Consider the following 24841-nt stretch of genomic DNA (forward strand, 5'->3'; position numbering starts at 1 on the left):
AATACTAGTTTCATATCTTCAATATATATAATATTATGTTGATAAAAAAAGGCCAGGCAGTTAATATTTTCAAGAAGACCGGATGCTACAACTTACAATGTCTAGGTTTTGTTCAAGCTAGCAATGAAAACCATCTTGGTGGACGATTTGACAAAACATCTATCTATGGTGAAGACATGATTGAAATCAGATTGTCTATTATTCAAGTCATTTCTATACAATAAAATTGCTACAATAATAAAGAATATACGAACTTATTTAGCTATGACATATTCACTAATATAGTTTGTTGATTTATCTTGGTTCCTCAAACAAAAGATTGTGTGCTAACTAATGAAAATGAGATTATTTGATATTTTTCGTCTTCTTTATTCAGCAACTTGACCACGGATCAAGAAGGATGGGGTGGTAGAACATCAACATCTACGGGATCCCCTAGTCCATCAATGGGTTCTGAACATTTTCCCGACGATGTATTCAGTCATGAAAGTTATTTTAATTTTGTTACATATCAGAATGTCTCGAGAAATGACTATGGACCTGATAAGTTGTTGACAAAAACAATCTTTGACAAACCTAATTGCTTTTCTGCTAAGTACGATGGAGATTAAGGAAGGGGGTTGGATGTTCTCTTCAATTTGGAGGACCAATAGGAAAATGTGGTGATTAATTTTTATTATTTATGTACTTCTGCTGAAAATAACTAAAGTCATGGTTGCACAATGTTTAGAACAGTTGATTTCATGATATTTTTAGCTTAAACTTGCTTCAAATTTTTTTAATTAGTTTTCAAAAGATTTACTGTTGATTTCATAATATAGTTTATTTTAGTTTAAACTTGCTTAAAAAAGTTTTATTTAGTTTTCAAAAGATTAAAAAAGTTTTATTTAGTTTTCAAAAGATTTACTTTTTGTAAAAAAAAAAGTTACTTCAAAATAAATTGGTCTCTAAAATATATCTTCTACTTTTTGTTAGTAAAGATCCATAAATACTTATTTAAATAACAACTCTGCAACGGTCTAAAATTTTGAAGGTTGTTTAAAAATAAATAAGTCGCTACTAAAGTTTATTTAAATTGAGAAAAATAGTGGAAAACCTTTAAAACATAAAGTTATCTATAACCACATTTTAAGGGAATTCACTTTAGTGACATTGTGGCACCATGTCATGTGCCAATAACATGTAAGAACTCTACAACATCCTTAGAAATTACCTTGATTTGCTATCCAAATTTACGACGAGCACAAAGCTCACACAAATTTACAACGACCTTGAATCTATTTGTGGTAGACATGGCCGACGCAAATGTAAGTGATTCAAAATATTCCAATAAGCCTTCACCTATTTCAAACCAACTTAAAAAAAAATAAATAAATAACGAATATACAAATTTAGGTTAAGATACAGTAATTTTTTGTATTGCATAGAACTTTTTACTGAGATAAGATTGAATTTGGTAAAGATCATGTCAATTGAACACAAATCCATACTTCACTTTTTTGTTGATCAGCCATAGTTGAGTAAGAGTTATTTATTCCCTAATGTTGAGACGAGTTATGCCTGAAGAAGACTCTTCAAGTTCAAACAACTGTTGTTTCAAAAAAAAAAAAAAGTTCAAACAACTGCAGTGAGTGATCTTTGTCGTGTGCTAGGTCTGATGTAATAAAGTTTCTCAACTACAAAAATATCAATACAGTATATAAGGAGAATAGAGGAGGGGAATAACCAATTTATCGAAAGATTAAAGTAACGTCCCATCGATTTTCAATCATATGACTTTTTTATATATACTAGATTTTTGACCTGTGCGACGCACGGGTCTTCTCGACTATAATAGAGACCAATAAATAATTTTTAACCCGTAAGATCATGAGTCGACCAATAAACACAAATTAGATTTGCAGATACAATATTACAATCAAATGATAATAAAAATAATTATAAAGAAAAAAGATAAAAAAGAATACAAAATTATATTGTTGCACGGATCAATTTTATTTATTACTTTTATAGTTAAACATAAAAAATTAATGCAGTTCATGGTTCCTAACAAATTATTTAAGGTAGCCGAGTTTGCATGGAAATTATGGTATTCTATTGTAAACGTATTAAATAAGTGTACAACTTGTTAAAAAAAATATAAATAATCTACAGAAACAATAGGTTAAGTTGCTGCAGACCTAATAAAATTAATAAATAATAAGGATAAGAATTAAAATATCTATTAAATTTTTGCTTTGAAAAATATTCACGGTTATTAGAGAGAGAAATGAAAAACATATATGATGTAAATTTAGAGCCAAAATTGTAGGATAGAGTTGTTGCAAACCTAATCCTTATTTAATAATTTTGTTACGTCTGCAACAATTTAACGTAATTTTTGAAGGTGAGAAAAACACAAGAAGGGGGGTTGAATTGTGTTTTTGAAAAATTCTTCGTTTCTCCTAAAAACTGAACACACTGATCAGAAGCTAAGTGAGACAGCTTCTGAAGTGATAATCAGAATCTAAATGCAGCGGAGTAAAACAGAGAGAGAGAGAAGAAGAACGACACAAAGCAATTATACTGGTTCCTTCCACAATCCGGAAGTAGTCCAGTCCCCCTTGCACTTCCAAGGAGATTTCACTATGAGTAATATCTGATTACAAATGCTCAAGCACACAAGCAAGAGACTTCCAATGCTCAAGCACACAAGCAAGAGACTTCCTTTGCTCAAGAACACAATCAAGAGACTTCCTGCTCAAGCACAACTGCAAGAGACTTCCTAACTAAACAAAATTACACAGAAAATTGTTTAAGGTTGAACACTTGATATACAATCAGAGGTGCTCACAATACAAATCAGATACAGACTCAATGGACTTAAGAATTTCTAAGATATGACTTTGAGACACAGAAATTCTAAGTGAATGCAGAACAATTTCAGCAGAGGTTTGGTACTTGCGAAAATCTTGTGAGTCTTTCGTTCAGCGTTCTTGCATTACCAATTCTCTAGGTCTTCACTCCTTTATATAGAGGTGTGAGAGAGACGTTGTGAAATTGCCAGCACACCAAAGAGTCGTTGTTGAAGCTTGATCTTTCACCAATAATCTTTTGCCTGATTTGGCTGTTGTCCTATGAAGAACAAATTTGAAATCCATTCCTTATCCAAAGGAACATCTATGCAGGCGAAGCTGTATTCTGGAGCTGTTTTCTTGTCCTGTAGTGCGGACACAAAACAGAGTAGTGGAGAACGTGGTTGTACAATTCGTACAAAGTACAATGTCAACGCTTTCGTCCAAATTGCAAACACACGCCTTCAAACACCTTTGAAATGACCGTTGCAAACTCCACTAATCCTTTGTTTGTGTTTTCGAATCCAATAGACAGCTTTTGCATTGATGATTCTTCAATTCTTGATTCTTTGCAAATCCAGTTGATATTCAGCTTCTGGTGAAATGGCTTCTGATGAGGCAGCTTCTGATGATGCAGCTTCTGATGATATGACTTCTGCAGCTTCTGATGACGCAGCTTCTGATGATGTGGCTTCTGGACCTCTTGTCTTCAGAAGCACTATTCTTCAGGAGCAGCTTACTTCAGGAGCGCTATTTCTTCAGGAGCGCTTTTTCTCTTCAGTAGCAAGATGCCTTCAGGAGCGTCCAAGCTTCAAATTTTTGTTGTTTCCATAGCTCTTTATTTGCTCATTCAGAACCAATGATGATGTAACTTTATAATTATGGTCCTGTACACTTGAACAAATATTAGCTAGTCCAATTTACAATTTTTAATACCTTGTTATCATCAAAACCCTTTAAGGTTCATTGTTAAACACATTTTGTTCCAACAATCTCCCCCTTTTTGATGATGACAAACAAAAGTATTTAAAATTGATCAATTGTTGTTAATCTAATTAACAAGTTGACTTTGGGGTTCTGAGGTTTGTAAGCTCAGAATCTGAGGTTTGTAAGCTCAAACTCCCCCTGAGTCTGATAGTCTTTAAGGTGAGGTTTGTAAGCTCCCCCTAAGTTCTATCCAGGTTAATTAAATTCATTTTTCGCACAATAATATTATCAGAGCTTAAAAACAAAATTGAATCATTGAAAGAATTAATTTATAGATAAGAAGAATGGTTCAATTAATTTTACTTGAATTTTGATACTCCTTCGTTCGTTCATAGCTTATACCAATAAGGTAAGAAAAAATGATAGAAGGTTTTCAAAAATTTCAAATGCCATTAATGGGGCTCAGAGCCTTTAAATACTTGTCACATATACTCCCCCTTTTGTCATTATCAAAAAAAATTAAAATAAATTTAAGCATAAAAGACAAAAAGATATGAGAAAAAAACTCAAACAAAAGAGAGTATACAAGAAATTAATCAGATCAAAAATAAATGAACATGAATATCTAAAATATCAGAAGCAGCTAAACAGTCAGAATCAGTAAGCATTCAGAAGCATAGAGAAATAAAACACGATGGTTTCAGAAGCAAGGACTAGGAATTTAAAACAAACAACAAACAAAAAGAAAAACACAAGGGTGTGCAACTAAGGGTTGGTTTGTTGTTGTTTCTTCATCTCCTCCATTTCTTCAATTTTCTTCTTCAACAGTTCTTCAAGTTGTTGTTGCCTCTGAAGAAGAGCTTGTTCCCTTTCTCTAGCTTCTTGCTGCTGCTGTGCCATCTGTTTCTTCAGAAGCTTACACAACCTGGCTTCTCTGGTCAAGTAATCCGTTTCAAAGAAGAAAGACTGGTTTGCCAGGAGCAGTGTAGAACTTCTTACTCTAAGACTCTGATTCAGATTTTCCATTAGCCTTCTGACTGAAGCTTGCTTGACTCTGATGCATTTAACCCTTATGCTTTCAATTAGCTCAGTTGCCCGGTTCTGAAGAGATGCCCAGGAGTCATCATATGCACTTGTGAGATCAATTGTCCTTCGTTGATCCACAAGATTATGCAACTGACTCAGGATTGAGAGAAGCTCAGAATTAATATATCCAGATTCCAGGATGTTTGAGGGTGGTTGTTCAAGGATTTCAAGATCAGAATCACTGATTTCCAAATCTTGAACAGGGTTAGGAACTGGAATGGTAAAGTGTGTTTGTGTGTTTGAAGATGAAGGCTGGTCAGAATCAATGTGTGTGGTGGAGGTTGAGTCTTGAACATTGACTAGAGAGATGTCAACATCCATGGGAGTTGGTTCTGGAGAGTGTTCAGGTAAAGGTTGAAATTCAGTTTCAGTTGGTGGTTGTTGTGGTGAAGTTGTTGTTTGATTGTTGAGTTGGGGGTCAATGATGGCTATTGGTGATTGTGGGGGTGTTGTGGGTTTTTGTGGTTCAGGTGTTTGTTGATGGGGGTTTTCTGAAACAACATTTTCAGAAGCAGCTGCTTCTGGAGTTGTTTCAGAGGCCTTTTCTGAAGTAAATTTGTCTATGGGTAACTCACCTGAGTAGTGGAGAGCAAGATTGTCTAAGACAGAAGTGTCTTCTATTGGTTCAGGTGCTGATGGTGAAGAGGGTGAAATGGGGAGAGAAGTGACTGGAATCTGAATTACTTGATCTGCAGGGCCAGCTTCAGAAGTGATCTTCTGTGGATCAGCAGATTGAGAAACTGCTTCTGAAGTTCCCTCTTCTGGAGCATTTTCAAAGACGAGCATCATATCGTCTTCCTCATTGTCTTCAGTAGGTTTACCAGCAATGGCTCTTACTTCAGCCAGTTTATCTTTGTAGAACCTATCACAGTCCTCCAATCCCAAAGCCTTGAGCTTTTCATCTCTTTGATGAGTGTATTGAGCTTTTTGATCCTTTCTTTCTGATATAAGATCAGCAGCACGTTCATCTGCCATCCTTTTCCTTATTCCTGTCATCTCAACCATAGGACTCACAAGTTGAAGGGGAGCCTTCTTCTTCTTCAGCTTGGGATCAGCCTCCTCTTTCTCTATTTCTTCAAGAGCTTCATCCAGCTGCTCTTGAGTGATTACCAAGTCTGCCTTACCTTTTCTCCTCTTCTGTGGAATAGAAGCAGCACCAACCTTCTGCATCTTTCCTTTTTCCTTGATAAAAACAGGTTTAGCAACTTCTGACTCAGTACTAGTTCTGGCCTTCTTTCCTTTAGTAGGAGCAGCTTCTGATTCAGAACTAGTTCTGGCCCTTTTCCCTTCAGGTGCCTCAGAAACAGCAGCTTCTGACACAGCAACTGCCTTGGCCTTCTTGCCTTTCCCTTTAGCAAGAGCAGCTTCCTCCTGAGACCTTGCATCTTCCTCCAAGGCGTACTCAGCTACTGATTGAACTAGGAAATCAGAGTCACTTTCCTTAAAGATGGGAGGAAAGTCCCTGATTATCTCAGTTTCAGCAGTTGTCATTTCTAACCACTTTTCATCTTTAGGGGCTTCTTTGATGAACTTCATAGAGCATAAGCTCCTGCTACTGATAGTCCTTTCAGCAGTAGAGACTACGAAACATTTATCAGAAGCACTCCTTGTCCTTTTTAAGAACTCCAGCACCCTTCCTTGATGAAAGATTTCAGAAAGCAATCTTCCATAGGGTACTTGTTTTCTTCCTCTTGTAGTGCTTTCGTTTATGGCCCAGCAGAGATGATCCATTACATATCTGGGGAAGTTTATCTTTTCAAGATTGGTCATGAAGTAAATTGCTAGCTTCTGTTGGTTGTTGGGTTGGTCAGACCCTCCTGCTCTTTGAAAGAAGCAATCATTACTGAATTTCACCAACATTCTGTTGTGAATCTCCATCTCTGAAGGCTTGGCATCTTTCTTCCCACCCAGAAGAGAGTTGTAGTAACCTTTTAGCAGGACATCTTCCTTCCTGACTATTTCTTGGAATCTTCCCTCTGCATGCATCCTACAAGCTTTAGCTATAACGTCCTCAGTGATGGTTATAGGAATGCCCATCACTTCAGACCTTATTTCTAAGCTATCAAATGATGTAGGATTCATATCCATGACCATTTTCCCTTTCTTTGACCCCGCTTGTTTGCTTACGACTTTTGCAGGCTTTTCATTGTACACTTCAGCTTTTAACCAAAAGTCCTTGACCAAGTTCACATATGTTGGCCCATTTAGCATCTTGAAATACTCAGACATCATCTGAGTTTCTATCAAACCTTCCATGTTTACTTCATACTTCTTGAGTGAAGCAAAATCCACCGGTGACTCTACTTGAACTATTAAGGATTCCCATGGAATATCCATAGTCTTCTTTTTGTAGATGGACCCAGATTCTGATACGCTTTGCTTGTTTGATGTAGATTCTGAAACTTTTGAGCTTGATGATGCCATTTGATGATTTACGAAGATTTGAAGAAGATGAAGATTTTAGGGTTCTAAGGTTGAGAGAATGCGCTTACTTCGCAAGAGGTTTGAGAGCAAATGTGTTTGTTGTGAGTGAGTAGTGTGTGAATTGTCAAAGTGTTAAAAGTAAAACGATTGCAATTCAAAAGAGACAAACAAACATAACATTAATGACAAAATTGGGGGCGCGTGAAAAGTACTTTCAAAGCTATTAAATCATCATTGCCCTTTTAGTTATACACCAACACATATAGGCCACGTAAGAAGTTCACAGAGTAACTACCAAGTTAGTGGGCCAGAAGTTACTTTTTAAAAGGTAACTTCCAACGTTTCCACTAATTCAACTATTCAGAAGCAACAAATCCAGCTTCTGGACTTCAGATGCTGACGTCATCATCAGAAGCGAGTTTTCCTCAGAACCTCAATAAAGAGCTTCTGATGGACTACCGCTTCTGAACTAACTTCAGAACCTAAAATCCTATTCAGGAGCAAGCAAGCATTTAATCAGATACAAAGTGCATGTTCAAATTTTTCTTTATAAAATCAAATCTTTCAACAGTTAAAGGCTTAGTAAATATATCAGCCCATTGATTTTCAGTATCAATGAATTGTATATCTAAAATTCCTTTTTGAACATAATCTCTGATAAAATGGTGTTTGATTTCAATGTGCTTCGCTCTTGAATGCAAAATTGGATTTTTAGACAAACAAATAGCAGCAGTATTATCACAATAAATGGGAATACTGTTAGCAGTTATCTGATAATCTTCCAACTGATGTTTCATCCAAAGTAGTTGTGTACAACAACTTGCAGCTGAAATGTATTCTGCTTCTGCTGTAGACATAGCAATAGTTGTTTGTCTTTTGCTAGCCCAGGATATAAGATTATCACCCAGAAATTGACAATTGCCACTGGTTGACTTTCTTTCAATCCTATCACCAGCATAATCAGCATCACAGAATCCAATTAGCTTATAATCTAAGGATTTCCTATAAAGGAGTCCAAGATTGGTCGTTCCTTTCAAATACCTGAAGATTCTCTTGACAGCAGTCATATGAGATTCTCTAGGATCTGATTGGAATCTTGCACACAAGCATACACTGAATAAAATATCTGGCCTAGATGCAGTGAGGTATAACAAAGAACCAATCATACCTCTATACAGCTTCTGATCTACTTTAGTTCCTTCATCTTCTTTGCTCAGGTTGCACGTAGGATGCATTGGAGTGTTCATCACTTTACAATCTTCAAGTTTGAACTTCTTCAGAAGCTCCTTTGTGTACTTTGATTGATGAACATAGACTCCATCTTTGCATTGATTGATTTGAATGCCAAGGAAGAACTTCAGCTCTCCCATCATGCTCATTTCAAATTCATCCTGCATTAACTCAGAAAATTCCTTGCAAAGAGATGCATTAGTAGAACCAAATATTATATCATCAACATATATTTGCACAACAAGAATATCTTTCCCAAGGGTCCTTCTGAAGAGTGTAGTGTCAACCTGTCCTCTCTTAAAATCATTTTTGATTAAGAAATTACTTAGTCTATCATACCAAGCTCTGGGAGCTTGTTTCAAGCCATATAGTGATTTCTTCAATTTAAAAACATGGTCAGGATATTTAATATCCTCAAATCCAGGAGGTTGCTTAACATACACTTCTTCTTCTATGACACCATTGAGAAATGCACTCTTGACATCCATCTGATATAATATTATGCCATGATTAACTGCATAGGAAAGAAGTAACCTGATTGCTTCCAATCTTGCAACTGGAGCAAACGTTTCAGTGTAATCAATGCCTTCTTGTTGACTATACCCTTGTGCAACAAGTCTGGCTTTGTTTCTTGTTACTTCACCTTGCTCATTCAGCTTGTTTCTGAATACCCATTTTGTTCCAATAATGTTCTTGTGCTGAGGTTTGGGTACCAGATCCCACACATCATTTCTTTGAAATTGATTCAACTCTTCTTGCATAGCTAGGATCCATCCATCATCTGAAAGTGCTTCATCAACTGTTGTAGGTTCAATCATTGAGATTAGTCCAATCATTGACTCTTCTTGTCTGAAATGTGATCTTGTTCTTCTTGGACTATCTTTGTTTCCAATGATTAGCTCTTCAGGATGTGAAGACTTGTGTTTGAATGTGTTTCTGGGAGGATCTGCTTGATGTGAGCCATCTTGTGCTTCATCAGAAGCAGCTTCATCTTGTGCTTCTGATGTGGGTTCAGCTTCTGAACTATCTTCAGATTCAGCTATCTGATCAGGTTCTGGAGTAGCTTCAGGAACCTGTATCTCTGCAGAACTTTCACCTTGCTTTGAAATTTTATCTTCAAGCTCCTTGTCATCAAATTTAACGTGCATAGATTCTTCAACACAAAGTGTTTCTGAATTATACACTCTGTATGCCTTTGACCTTTCAGAGTAACCTAAAAAGATTCCTCTTTGGGCCTTGGCATCAAATTTCTTTAGATAGAGCTTGTTGTTCAGAATGTAACATGTACATCCAAATTGATGAAAGTAAGAGATATTGGGTTTTCTTCCTTTAAAGAGTTCATATGCTGTTTTCTCCAAAAATAGGTCTAATATAGATCCTGTTTTGAACATAGCATGCAGTATTCACTGCTTCTGCCCAAAAATGTTTTGGTAAATTGTTTTCATGAATCATGGTTCTGGCCATTTCTTGTAAAGTTCTATTCTTTCTCTCTACAACCCCATTTTGTTGTGGTGTTCTAGGAGAAGAGAATTCATGGAAAATTCCATGTTTTTCACAAAAAGCTTCAAATGGCTCATTTTCAAATTCTCCACCATGATCACTTCTGACTTTCAAAATTTTTGATTCTTTTTCAGATTGAATTTGAGTGCAGAAGCTACTGAATACATCACACGCAACATCTTTACTCTTTATGAATTTCACCCAAGTCCATCTGCTGTAATCATCAACAATGACTAATCCATATCTACTTCCATATAAGGATGCAGTACTTACTGGTCCAAATAAATCAATATGGAGTAATTCTAAAGGTCTTGAGGTTGAAACAATATCTTTTGTTTTAAAAGATGATTTCACAATTTTCCCTCTCTGACATGCACCACAGAGTGCATCTGAATGATAGTCAATGTCTGGTAGCCCTTTCACAAGTTGTAACTTACTAAGCTTAGAGATTAACCTCCAGTTAGCATGTCCCAACCTTCTGTGCCACATCCATTTCTTATCATTCACTGATAGTAGGCAAACCACCTTCTGATCAGCCAGTTCAGAAAAATTGATTTTATAGACATTGTCAACTCTCTTTCCCTTAAACACAATGGATTTGTCTTCCTTGTTGATTACTGTACAGTTGGGTTTTTCAAAAAGCACATCATAACCATTATCACAAAATTGACTAATGCTCAAAAGGTTATGTTCAAGACCATCTACCAACCATACATTATTAATTGAGGTAGAGGAGTTACCAATAGTTCCTGTACCTATGATCTTGCCTGACTGGTTGCCTCCAAATTTCACATTTCCTCCCTCTTTCATTGTTAGGCTGAGGAACATGGACTTGTCTCCTGTCATGTGTCTTGAGCAACCACTGTCTAGGTACCATGATCTTTGCTTTGGCACTGCTCTTAGACATACCTGCATCATTGACATTTTTAGATTTAGGTACCCATTGTTCTATGGGTCCTGGAAGGTTAGTACTTAAGGCTTTACTCTTCACTTCTTGTACCTTGTGCTGTGAGTTGGGTTGCTTCTGATTAACCATCACCTTAGGTTTTGGTACTTCAGAAGCAGTAACTGTCTTCTTCTGAAACTTAGACTTCAGAACCCCAGATTTTGGTTTCACCAGACTCTGAGGAATAGGTTCTGATCTTTTCAGGATCCTAACCTTTGAAGTTTTGGAATCAGATTTGATCATAGCCTTTGACTTAGAGTTCTTTGGCTTTGAAGTAATCTTAGCCTTAGAACTAGAAGCTTCAGGTTCTGATTGAACAACAGTTTCCAACTCAGCCCCTTCTGGTACAAAGAATGTTTTCAGACCTTCCTTGATGCATTCACAACAAGACTTTAGATTGGTTTTATCAAGTTTCACTTCTGGAAAACCAATTCCTCTGCCATTGTTCTTGTAAATGCTATAAATCATAGAAGCTACTCTGCTTCTGTCAATGCCAGATATAATAAAATCTTCAAGAGCAATTTCATGGTTACTTAAAGGTTTTTCATTACACTTTTCTTGTAGCTTCTGACATAAGAACCTGAGCTGATCTTCATATGTTTTACACATGAAGTCAAAGCCCCTAAGTCCTTGTTCAGAAGCTTTCAGATCCAATAGAGTTGATTTTTGCTGTTGTACCAAATCAGCATATTTTTCTTTTAAATCCTTCAACTCATTGGTTCTTACTTCAAAATGTGTAAGAAGTTCTTTAAGTGACTCAACAAGTTCATCTCTGGGAATTTTGGAATATACCTCGTTTTCATCTTCTGAGTCTGAATCTGATCCAGCTTCTGAAGTTGCTGTTGCTACCAACCCAACAGCTACCTTTGCATCTTCATCAGCTTCCTCTTTATCAGATCCAGATTCACTACCCAAATCATCCCAGGTTGCCATTAAACTCTGCTTAATCTGCTTCTTGAGTTTGCTTGGTTTGAATGTAGACCTCTTTGACTTGTCCTTTGACTTTTCTCTTTGAAGATCAGGGCATTCAGCAATGAAGTGTCCAGGCTTCTTACAGTTGAAGCATCCCTTCTGATCTTCTTTCCTTGAGCTTCTGGAGTTACCCCTTCTGGAGAGAAACTTTCTGTTCTTCTTGGCCAGATATTGAAGTCTGTTTGAGAGCATGGCCATTTCTGCAGCATCTGGTTCAGAATTTGAACTTGACTGTTCTTCCTCTTCAGATTCAACCACTTTGAGAGCTTTTGATGACTTGCCTTTGGATGGAAGAGCTATTGATTTACTCTTCTTAGTAGACTCATGTTCATTAAGACTTAACTCATGAACTTTGAGAGAACTAACAAGATCTTCGACACTTAAAGTGTTTAAATCTTTAGCTTCCTCAATGGCAGTCACCTTCGGTCTCCATCTGGCAGGTAAGCTTCTGAGAATCTTGCTTACATGATCAGAAGCAACATAGCTCTTCTTTAGAATCTGTAGACCAGAAACTAAGGTTTGAAACCTTGAGTACATCTCCTCAATAGTTTCATCATCCTTCATTTTGAATAACTCATACTGATGTACAAGCAGGAGAGCCTTTGCTTCTTTGACCTTCTTGCTCCCTTCATAATTTGAACAGAGAGAAGCAAACATAGCTTTAGCAGTGGATTTGTCACTCATCTTCATGTATTCTGCTTTGGGTATGGCAGTGACAAGAGCTCCTCTGATAATATGATGCTTCTTGTAAAGTTTCCTCAGTTCTGGAGTATGTTTCTTTCTATCCACAGCAGCTCCTTCTTCATCAAGGACTAAACCACCAACGCCGTCTTCCAGAATATCCCACAATTCTTCATCTAGGCTCATGATGTAACTGTAAAAATTGGTCTTCCACCAAGAGAACTCTTCAGCATCTCCATTGAACTTTGGAACTTTTCCAACACTGGTTTTCTTACTATCACTATAATCATGTGAGACATTTTTATAGCTAGTATCACCATCAGGAGGAGGAGTAGTCATGTTTTTCTCAGATCTTTGACTGTTGCACGGTTAAGTGATACACAACAGACCAAGGCTCTAGATACCAATTGAAGGTGAGAAAAACACAAGAAGGGGGGTTGAATTGTGTTTTTGAAAAATTCTTCGTTTCTCCTAAAAACTGAACACACTGATCAGAAGCTAAGTGAGACAGCTTCTGAAGTGATAATCAGAATCTAAATGCAGCGGAGTAAAACAGAGAGAGAGAGAAGAAGAACGACACAAAGCAATTATACTGGTTCCTTCCACAATCCGGAAGTAGTCCAGTCCCCCTTGCACTTCCAAGGAGATTTCACTATGAGTAATATCTGATTACAAATGCTCAAGCACACAAGCAAGAGACTTCCAATGCTCAAGCACACAAGCAAGAGACTTCCTTTGCTCAAGAACACAATCAAGAGACTTCCTGCTCAAGCACAACTGCAAGAGACTTCCTAACTAAACAAAATTACACAGAAAATTGTTTAAGGTTGAACACTTGATATACAATCAGAGGTGCTCACAATACAAATCAGATACAGACTCAATGGACTTAAGAATTTCTAAGATATGACTTTGAGACACAGAAATTCTAAGTGAATGCAGAACAATTTCAGCAGAGGTTTGGTACTTGCGAAAATCTTGTGAGTCTTTCGTTCAGCGTTCTTGCATTACCAATTCTCTAGGTCTTCACTCCTTTATATAGAGGTGTGAGAGAGACGTTGTGAAATTGCCAGCACACCAAAGAGTCGTTGTTGAAGCTTGATCTTTCACCAATAATCTTTTGCCTGATTTGGCTGTTGTCCTATGAAGAACAAATTTGAAATCCATTCCTTATCCAAAGGAACATCTATGCAGGCGAAGCTGTATTCTGGAGCTGTTTTCTTGTCCTGTAGTGCGGACACAAAACAGAGTAGTGGAGAACGTGGTTGTACAATTCGTACAAAGTACAATGTCAACGCTTTCGTCCAAATTGCAAACACACGCCTTCAAACACCTTTGAAATGACCGTTGCAAACTCCACTAATCCTTTGTTTGTGTTTTCGAATCCAATAGACAGCTTTTGCATTGATGATTCTTCAATTCTTGATTCTTTGCAAATCCAGTTGATATTCAGCTTCTGGTGAAATGGCTTCTGATGAGGCAGCTTCTGATGATGCAGCTTCTGATGATATGACTTCTGCAGCTTCTGATGACGCAGCTTCTGATGATGTGGCTTCTGGACCTCTTGTCTTCAGAAGCACTATTCTTCAGGAGCAGCTTACTTCAGGAGCGCTATTTCTTCAGGAGCGCTTTTTCTCTTCAGTAGCAAGATGCCTTCAGGAGCGTCCAAGCTTCAAATTTTTGTTGTTTCCATAGCTCTTTATTTGCTCATTCAGAACCAATGATGATGTAACTTTATAATTATGGTCCTGTACACTTGAACAAATATTAGCTAGTCCAATTTACAATTTTTAATACCTTGTTATCATCAAAACCCTTTAAGGTTCATTGTTAAACACATTTTGTTCCAACAATTTTTTCCCGCTCATTTGCTTTATTAGGTTTGCAATTATTTAACCTAACAAATTTCATCTAAAAAAAATGCATCGCACCAATTTCATTCCTATCCTCTAGCCTTTTTTTTTGAAGAACATATTTTCTACACTTATCCTTATTTATTAATTTTGTTACGTCTGCAGCAATTTAACCTAATTTTTTCCCGCTCATTTGCTTTATTAGGTTTGCAATTATTTAACCTAACAAATTTCATCTAAAAAAATGCATCGCACCAATTTCATTCCTATCCACTTGCCTTTTTTTTTTTGAAGAAAATATTTTCTACACTTATTTGATGTTGCACGTTTGTTCTAGAAACTATGAGCATATCAATGATCACGTTTGATGCCTTATATTTTATACTTTTTTTCCGGCTACCCTAATTTCTATGTAAACTTGGTTATATATACCCGAATTATTGATAGGATTACCGATTTTTCTTTTATAATATTTTTAGATTTCATACATTTTATGAAGTGTTTTATTTTGTCTACTATGGATTATCACTTGTTATTTTTTCACCGTTACCTATTATATATTGCATTTTATTATTCGCATGCCAATCCCTTTACAATAAACCCGAGCGGAACACGGGTCAAAAATCTTGTAAGGGATTAGTGGAGGAAAAAAATTAGGTTAAGTTGCTGCAGACTTAACAAAATTAATAAGATTAGTGGAGGAAAAAAATTAGGTTAAGTTGCTGCAGACTTAACAAAATTAATAAATAAGGATATCACTGGTCCTTGTCCATTCTAATTACGTATGTTGAACTAATTTCTTTTAATTGGATTATTATCATAAATAATGTAAAATAAATGTCCATATATACCCTTTGTAAAAAAAAAATTGTCCATATATACCCAAGTACAGTAGAAACTCTTTAATTTAATATTCGGTAAATTAATAAACTCTCTAAAATAATAAATTTGTCCGGTCCCGTCTTGGACCAATGTAAAAAATTGAAAAACTCGATAAAATAATAAGATAATAATTTTTCGGGAGATCCCTTTATAATTTTCGGTCCCAAGAAAATCATAAATTAATAATTCATAGAAACTGAAAAAAATATATTAAGAATACATTGAACACATTTGTTCCTCTTGTTTACATTTAATGTACTTCAAAAGTCATTATTGATTTCCAATGCATATGAACACAGTAGTTACTAATTTACGTTGAGTCCCAAGGTTCGCTGCAACGTAATTCTAAGAGGCATAAACTAATTTGCCTTTTTGTTTGGTATGTACAGTATAATTACTTAAAAACTCTTTAAATTAATAATTATTAATTTATCAATAAATTAATAACTCTCTAAATTAATAAATTTCTCCGGTCCTGACATTATTAATTTATAGAGTTTTAACTGTATATTATTTATTTTCTTTGAACTATGTATTCAATAAGAAGGCAAAAGTTGGATCTGTTCCATTATATTTTTTTTGAAGGGGATCTGTTTAGGCATGGCAATGGGGCGGGGTGGGGACGGGTTTTACCTTCCCCGTCCCCATACCCAATTTGAATATACTTACCCGTTACCCTACCCATACTCAACGGGGATGAGAAATTGAATCCCATCCCCGTTCCCGACGGGTTCGGGTATCCCCGCCTCATCCCCGTCCCCGCATTGAATAATTTTTTTTAATAAAAAATAGAAGTTTTTTTCATCCCCAAAAGCAACGTTGTAATACATTATCCAACAATACGCTCACTTTAACATTTGTTAGACGAATTGATTTAGTTGATCCTTTAAATATCAATGGTAGTTTTTATTAAAATGACAATTATCAAACAAAATAACATGACATATCATCATAGAGTAATTTTTTACATTTGGGACGGGTTTGGGTATGGGTTCGGGGTGGGTACCTATATACCCGTTACCCGTCCCATACCCGTATTTTGAAATCGGGTAAAACCCATACCCATACCCAAACCCAGTCAAAACGGGGAAAACCCGTCAAATTGGGTTTGGTTCGGGCGGGTAACCGCGGGTATGGGTTTTGTTGCCATGCCTAGATCTGTTCCATTATTGGTGGGTCTATTGTATTCGGGACAGAAAGGAGGATTTATAATTTTTTGTATAAAGGAGGAATTTACAAATGTGGCACACTATTATCAATTGGTATTACTATATATCGTAGGATTTCCGTGTGCGCTCACACAACACAGTAAGTCGTGAGTTTCGTTGTGCCTTATGGTAATATATTCTTAACGCTGTATTTTTTGAGTGGTTCTTTTCGGCACATCTTATGCGATTTGAGCCACTCTTGTTGTGTTATATTTCATTTTGGTTTCTTAAAAAAAACAAAAAAACACAGTAAGTCGTGAGCATATTTTTTATGCAAAATAAACAAATTTAAAGGTATAATTAATTTAAAGGTATAATTAATTAATTCCGTCGAAGTTTTGGAATAAATTCTAAACGGATGAACTTTGTTTAATTAAACTGCGAAAATTATTGAGAATATATCCGGTTACGTGCATGAATAGTTCATCGACATCGTTCACAAAAAATCTCGAAATAACTCATTATTATAATTATATTCTATCTTTCATTCTGTTTTTCAAGATAAAAATAATAGAAATTATGTGATATATCAAAACTGGATATCTCTTGAAAATTGCCTGTTGAAAGATTAAAAAGCAATTTTTTTACATGAAATTTTAAGAATTGTTTTTTTTTTTTTTTAAATTTAACAAGTGCTATAGGGTAAAGACCTTATAAATTATTTATCAAAAACGGACAAGAGCTAAATTTAAGGTAAGACAAGTTAATTAAGAGTATCCAATTAAATCCTTCAAAAAAAAAAAAGAGTATCCAATTAAATACAAGGACATAGCCGAATCTTTGTGAGCTACATCACAGTTAGGATAGTTTGAAAAAACATTGAAAATCTAGTAGAATATCAAAGTTAGAAGATGAATGTTGAGAAATCTTCAAGTGCAAATTTTGAAGAGTATGCTAATTGCTACTTGCTAGAGAAAAAAAATTAAAATGTTGAAGCCTCGAAATCAAAGACTTTATATGGGGACTAATTCAAAGTCTAAAGAAAGAAAGATACCTACTATATGAAGCAATATTTTTTATTTTTCTCTAGATAATTCTTTTGTATATGTTTGGTTGAGTTTTTATACCTGCAGAGTCTTTTGAAACACACTTGTTTCAAGTGCTCATACTTGTGACATTGATGTTACATTTATGAGTTGTTTTTGTTCGTAGAATCTGGATATTGAAACAAGCATCTATCTCCATTAACGACAATAAGATTTATTCTTTCTACTTTTAAATTTTTCTAACGATACATTACTCCATAATTTGAAACACAATTTAATGGCTTAGACTTAGAGCAAGTTGTATGAGGACCTGGTTCTTCTCAATGGTGACAATTTACTGAGTCGTCTGATAATGGAAAATATTCCAGATATATTTATTTTGATTTTTTCTCTTGAAAAAAAAAAAATCAGATTCTTAGACTATAAATAAAGACCGAGAGGAATACCATTACTTCCTACCTACGAAGATTAACAAATTAACTTTGTTTCAAAGCAAAGTTCATATTTCATACAATACAATATTCACTCAAACTCTTGCCTTTATTTTTCTATGCTCACATCCAATTCAAAAACTCACTTCCTTTACTCTCTTTCAATGGTCCAAATTTTACAAATAACTTCAGCGTTCACTACATCTTCACCTTCTCTTTTCTCTACATTCAAATACATAGTTTCTCTTGCACCTCTATATAATCTTCCATTTCACTTCGAGTGAGAATCACAATCTGATCTGATAAACAAAAAAGTTTTACATTACTTAGGAATTGATACTTAATATAGTTTGACTAAAGAAAAAATTGTGTGGATTTACGCATGATCCAAAATCGACAATAATTCAGAAAAGCAGTGTAACGGACTTAGATCGAAACAAAAAGAATGAAACTCTTATATCATACACACTTCTTGACTTTGAGGAATGGAGTCATTCCGTTTTAACCTCCAAGCCGAGAAAGCCAATGCAATCCTAAAACACCACAAGCTTCAAAGGGTTACAACCTTAATACGACTCGTTGAAGTATGTGTTGTTTTGGTCTTGATTTCAAGGCTTTCTTTGAAGCTACCTGTTGTAGTAAGAAACTCAAGTGAGTATTTAAGGGATGTTTCGGTCATTGTCAATAGCCATTATTTTGTTTTTGTTATCGGAAATGTTATAATCATCACGTTGTTTGTTCAGGGTTCTGGAAAAAATGTTCCAAAAGAACCTGAACACGATGATATTTATGAAAAGTTAGTTCATAAAAGTGTAAATCACGAAGAAAAAGAGAGAATAATAAAAGATGATAGGATAATGGAAGAAGGTGGTAGCTTAGAGTAAAAGAAAATGAAAAGAGAGGTGAAGAAGAGTTATAGAAGGTGTGAGACTGAGATTTTGAAGAAACGACGTCGTGTTGGGAAGGTGTCAGAGTGAGAACGAAAGGAAAATCATTGAAGTAGCTACTCCTACCGTTGAGGAGGAAATGGTGAGGATTTCGTATCCAGAGGATGAAATGAGCAACGATGAGTTTCGTCGCATTGTAGAGGCTTTTATTGCAAAGCAACAAAGAGGATTTGAGGGGTAGAAGAATATTACTCATTTGATTTAGAAAATTCTACTAATGTGATTACATGTATCTTGGTCAAGTTAATTATTGTTTAATGATTCAAGTTATAAATAATCTTATTACTAACGGTAATACTGATTGTTAAAAAATAGAGCAAATTGCACTCACCTCCCCTGAGGTTTTATTAAAAGACACTTATACCCCCTCTAGTTTAGAAAAAACATTAAACTCCCTTACTTATTTCATGATTGAGGCACTTTCCCCCTTAGAAACTAACACCAAAAAAATTTCCATTCATCTTCATTCACCGTTCTTGATCTTAATTCATGGATTTCTGCGATTCTCCTACACACTTGTTCAATAGACGCCGTCGTGCATATGTTTTCTCCAATTTTCATTATTTCTTCATCTCTTCAACTCTCTTAATCATTTTTATTTTCTGCATTTTATCATTCAAGTTTTTTAACATTCTATGGAATTTAACTCGATGCATATGAATTTGGAGCATAAGATGTTTGTTGATTTGTCTGAGTGAAATCTATTTGCTTTTTTTTTTTTTTTCATCCAGTATCATCAAGAAATGAAACTGAAGCTGTTTTTTGAATCAATGGGACTTTTGATTGGTAATTGTGGGGAAATAAAAAGATATTATGAAGACATGGCAGTTGTTTCTACAATGTATAAAAGGAGCTTGAATTAGGATACATACTGTTGATAATTGGGATGAATTTGGTATTATTTAAACCATGCATACATACAGCAAGACATGGATGTTTCTATAATAATGCATAAAATGAGTTTTGGTTTTGCTCAATCAAACAAAAAGGAACACGTTTGCACATCAGTTTGCAAGTTAATAGAGTAATGGTGTGAGGCTAGTTGTGTTTTGATGGAAAAGTGATGAAAGGTCGGTGACGGTGACAGCGTTTCATATTTCTTGTTTTTGGGAGAAAAAGCAAATTAGGGTATAACTTTTGTGATGTTGGAGATGAGCAGTGAAGGTAGAAAATGTTAGTTAACGGTGTTAACCTAAGGGAGGTTAATGTTTTTTCCAAACTAAAGGGGTGCGAGTGTCTTTTAAGAAAACCTCAGGGGAGGTGAGTGCAATTTTCTCTAAAAAATAAAGAGGACGAAATAAATTACTACATGAGTAATTCTGATGTTAGACTTGATAATTTAATTTGAGACGTTATAATCATCACGTTGTTCGCTCAGGGTTCTGGAAAAACACTCATAGGTCGAAGTATATCCAACTAGTCTCCTTTAATTTGTCCATAAATTTATCACAAACCTCCTTCAGTAAGAACATATAATATGAAGCAGAAAAACAATTGTCAAGATATTATAAAATAAAAAATGTTGGTTATTACAAAACTCGTTTCATCAAAGCACACAAAGGAGGTCATCATACCCCAAGGAAAAAATTATCACCTATAAAGTTTTTAGTTCAACCATCGGTGGCTAAAACCTTTGAGTAGATCCAGGTACCAATCGTAAAAGAAAATCTTTACTTTGGGATAGGGGCATCATAGGGGCGGATGCATTTGAGAGCAATGTGGAGCTAAAGCTCCACATGAAATTTTCATTTTCTTTTAATAAATAATACACATGTTAAAAATATGATCTTTTGAATGCTTTGTCACTTGTTAATGATATCAAAAAATAATTATAAGAAATGAGGAATGAGAAGAACTTATATCTAAAGTTATTAAAATTTGCAATAAGCATGATATTTATGTGTCTGATATGGATGCACCGTATGCACAAAAGAAGTAACTTTTCATTGAAAAACACCAATTGTTTATTAAAAAAATTATATATTTAATATAAAATACACAAGTTATAAGACAAACCTACCATTTTAATTTTTTTAACATGTGCAAATTAGAAAAAACTCTTCTTGTTTTAAATATAATTTGCATTATTGTTTCTTCAAAATTTTAGCCCCACGTATACTAAATGTCTGAATCCGCCCCTTATTCATGGGCAAGCCAGGAATGGAAATCACATCATGAATGGCGGGGGTCATTATACCCCAAGGAAAAATAAAAGAATTTACACTTTCAAACCAGTAGCCGAACATATCAAAGAAATGTTCCATGTTAAATTTCATGTCAACCCTAGAGACCATGACCATTGAAAATTCTCCATTTCTTCCAATCATGACCTTTATCAATATCCATTTGAGCTAGCCAAACCAAATGACCAACCTTTGGGTGAAGAAAAGTCCTGAAATCGCTTGACCTATCTTCAAAAGAAAACCAATCGTCAGAAATAGGAAGATGGTAGTACTCGGCATGATGTAAGAAAGACCCAAGGATCATTGATCCATCACTTACAATAGAAGTCGAAAGATGCACGATAAAATGGTTTTGGGAAAAGAGACACATACTGGGTATGTGTAGAAACTCCTGCATAAGCGTGAGAAGATGATGCAGAAGATTCTGAGTCAGAACCTTCAACATCGTCATAACTATAGGAATGGTTTTGAGAATAAAAAAGAAGGCATCTTTAAATATTAGGGTTTCTTTGGGGGGGGGGGGGGGCAAAAAGAATAAGATTAGAAGATAAAAACAAGAGTGCTGGCAAATATGAGTGAGAAATTAAAAACAAAGCAAAGGAAATCAAGATTTGAATGAAGATATTTATAGGAGTTCACATAATGATTAGGCTAACTAATCGCTCAAGCACATAAGATAGTCAAGATTACCGTTTGGTGTAATTGATTCAGCAGGGGTTAACTAGTTTCACTCGTTTGCACGTCGAGGCAAAGTTTATAATGACTATTTTTTGTTTCATTGTACATTGATGGCATTGTTCATGTGTGGTAATTTTTGTTTACGTCGCATCACCTCCCAACTCAAGCTATCAAATAATGCAACGTAAGGACACTTGTTTACATCTAAAAATAAAGAACTTGTTAGTTGATAAAGACAAACAGCCGAATTTAAGGTCATTTGAAGTTCCCTCAACCAAATGAAGGTTAGTCGAATGTGAGACAGCTTAATCTTTCTCGAGTCCACAAAGATCATAGGTGTGTTAGAATTAGTCAAAGTTAAGTGGAACTTGAAAACATGACATTTTACTCGTGTTCATGTTTATAACACCATTTAATGAAACAACTATTTACACGGAGGCACCTTCCAAGAAAGGGTTGCTTGTGTGGATAGAGGAAGGAGAAAATTTCATGAAGGATGAGAAATTAAGGGCGTCATGTATTCCCAACAACGGGAGGAATCACATAATACCTACAAAAATAGCCAAGCAAGGCTAAATTCGATAATTCGTGATACTTTGGGTAGTACGACTAATGTTGCCTATAATGACCACACTTGTATATTTGTTTGATACACTCAATCTATCAAAATGTTAATTTTCACAATTTATCTTTTTGCTTTACTTTTTTAGGAGAGATAGGAATATTCTCTTTTCAACACTTTCTATCTTTTATATTTGGTGAAATTCATATGGCTCCCACCATATTATGTGAGACTCATTTTTAAAGTGTAAAATTCATATTGATTTTATCCAATAAAAGCGTCTATATTAGAAAAAATGTTGAAAAAATTAAAGTGTAAAATTCATATTGATTTTATCCAATAAACGCGTCAATATTAGAAAAAATGTTGAAAAAATAATGTTCATAAGACTCATCTTGCTTAGGTAATCGTTTAAAGGAGTTAAGGAACTTATAGTTAAAGATAGAGTTTCTTTCTTAGGTAATCGTTTAAAGCGTAAAAAAAAAAAAAAACACACACACACATTTGAGAACTATTAGGTAATCTTTCAAGTTCGATAATGATAAAAAATAGGAAACCATTTCTAAGACATCTTATAATTTTTTTTTTTTTAAGGATAAGACATCTTAGAAATTAGAAGTCTGAAAATTCCACAAGCCTTCTTCATCTAGCTCGAACTAAATCACCAACTTAAAGAAAAATAAATAAATGACAAATCTAAATTTTTTTGTTCAGAAACTGTAAAAATAATTGTCTTTCCATAAAACTTCTTATTGCGATAAGATTGAATTTGGTAAAGATCATGTCAATTGAACACAAATCCACACTTCACTTTTTTGTTGATCAGCCATTGTTGAGTAAGAGTTATTCCCTTATATTGATGAGACAAGCTAAGTTATGCATGAAGCAGACACTTCAAGTTCAAACAAATGCAGTGAGTGCTCTTTGTCGTGTTCTAGGTCTGATGTAATAAAGAATCTCGAACCATATCTAGATCAAATTCAAACTCCATAAATATCTACAACTTTATAAGAAGAATATGGGGAATAACTAATCTATCGAAAGATTAAGCAATGTCCCATCGGTTTTAAATTATATTATATGAATTTTTGTGTAAAGCATTGGTTCTTGTCCATTCTAGTTACGTGCGTTGAAACTGATTTCTTTTTTGGTATGACGATTAATTCATTCCAAATAATGTAAAATAACTAATGTTCTTATATAGTTATAGATATTTCTTATTTTCTTTGAACTATGTATTCCATCTGAAGGAAAAAGTTGGATCCTGTTCCATTGTTGGTGGGTCTATAGTATTCGGGACAGAAAGGAAGACTTTATTTTATTTTTATCAAGTATAGGAATTTGCAAATGTGGCACATTTTCAATTTATCATCGATCGGTATCCCCTCAAAACAAAACAAAAAATCATCCATTGGTATATTTTATAGAATTTGGTTATGCAAAATAGACAAACTTAAAAGTCTTAGTTTGGTTTTATGGAATATAGTGTAACAAAGTGGGATGGAATGGAGTTAAATGTAGATTCTGCTTATTCAACTCAGTACCAATTCAAGGTTAATGAATAATGAGAATCTTGAAGGTATAAACTTTTGAAGCAACCAAATAATTTATTTGTAGATGATGTTTTTATAATATAAGCATAAAAATTGAATAAAAATTATAATGCATTTTATTTCGTCTACTAGCCAAACAATGGAATGTAAATGGTGTTCCGTTAGTCAAAAAATCCAAACAATATATAATGTATGTATACATAGGTTCCATTTCATTCCACTCAATTTCATTTCACTCAGTTTGTTTTAAAAGTTCAATTAATTGCTATGTAAATTATGCAAATTGGTAAATCACATAGCTAGACTAATCTACAAAGCTAGTTCAATTGTAAAGCACATTCATGATCAAGTTTGGTGGAGTTTGTGACGAGATAGAGGTTTTGAGAATCAATTCTAAATTGTTGAAATTGTTTTAATTAAACTGTGGAAATTATTGAGAATATATCCGTTTACGTGCATGACTGGTTTATCGATATCGTTCACAAAAAAAAACTAAAAAACTCATTATTATATTCTATCTTGCATATATGCTTATGCGAATAAAAATAATAGAAGTCACAAAATTTTATGTGCAGTATTTTTTTTTATTTTTTTTTTTAAAATTTGTTAGTTTTTTTTAGAATAAAATTTGTTAGTTTTTCGCACAAAGGAATAGAATTTGTTAGTTGTTATCACACACACACACACACACATATATATATATAATGTTTACACCAAAAAAAAAGTTTTAAGCTGTTAGTTGAAAATGGTCATTGACTCAAATTATGTAGGTAACAATTTCGAATCTTGGTCACAACGTAGAGTCTAACAATTTCGACATTTTTGACAATTGAGCTAAACGTATAGACAAATAAAAATATTATTAAATGTCAGTCTAAAAGAGTTTTATGTTGTCATTTTGTATAAAATGATCTACATCTTTTTTTTTTAGCAAAAAGATAAACTATATCTATTAGAA

At 34.5% G+C, this 24841-nt stretch overlaps 2 pseudogenes across 1 annotated transcript; both read left to right on the plus strand.

The window, feature by feature from the left end:
• On the plus strand, window positions 1-749 carry LOC146931094 (protein neprosin-like; annotated as a pseudogene).
• Window positions 750-17152: 16403 nt separating this feature from the next.
• LOC146931095 (uncharacterized) lies at window positions 17153-19181 on the plus strand (annotated as a pseudogene). Its single transcript, XR_015006595.1, has one exon. The product of XR_015006595.1 is annotated as an uncharacterized LOC146931095 (transcript).
• The last annotated feature ends 5660 nt before the right edge of the window (window positions 19182-24841 follow it).

This window comes from Medicago sativa, chromosome 4 (assembly GCF_051527215.1).
Source record: "Medicago sativa cultivar Bolivia chromosome 4, Bolivia_mono, whole genome shotgun sequence".
Lineage (NCBI taxonomy): Eukaryota > Viridiplantae > Streptophyta > Magnoliopsida > Fabales > Fabaceae > Medicago > Medicago sativa.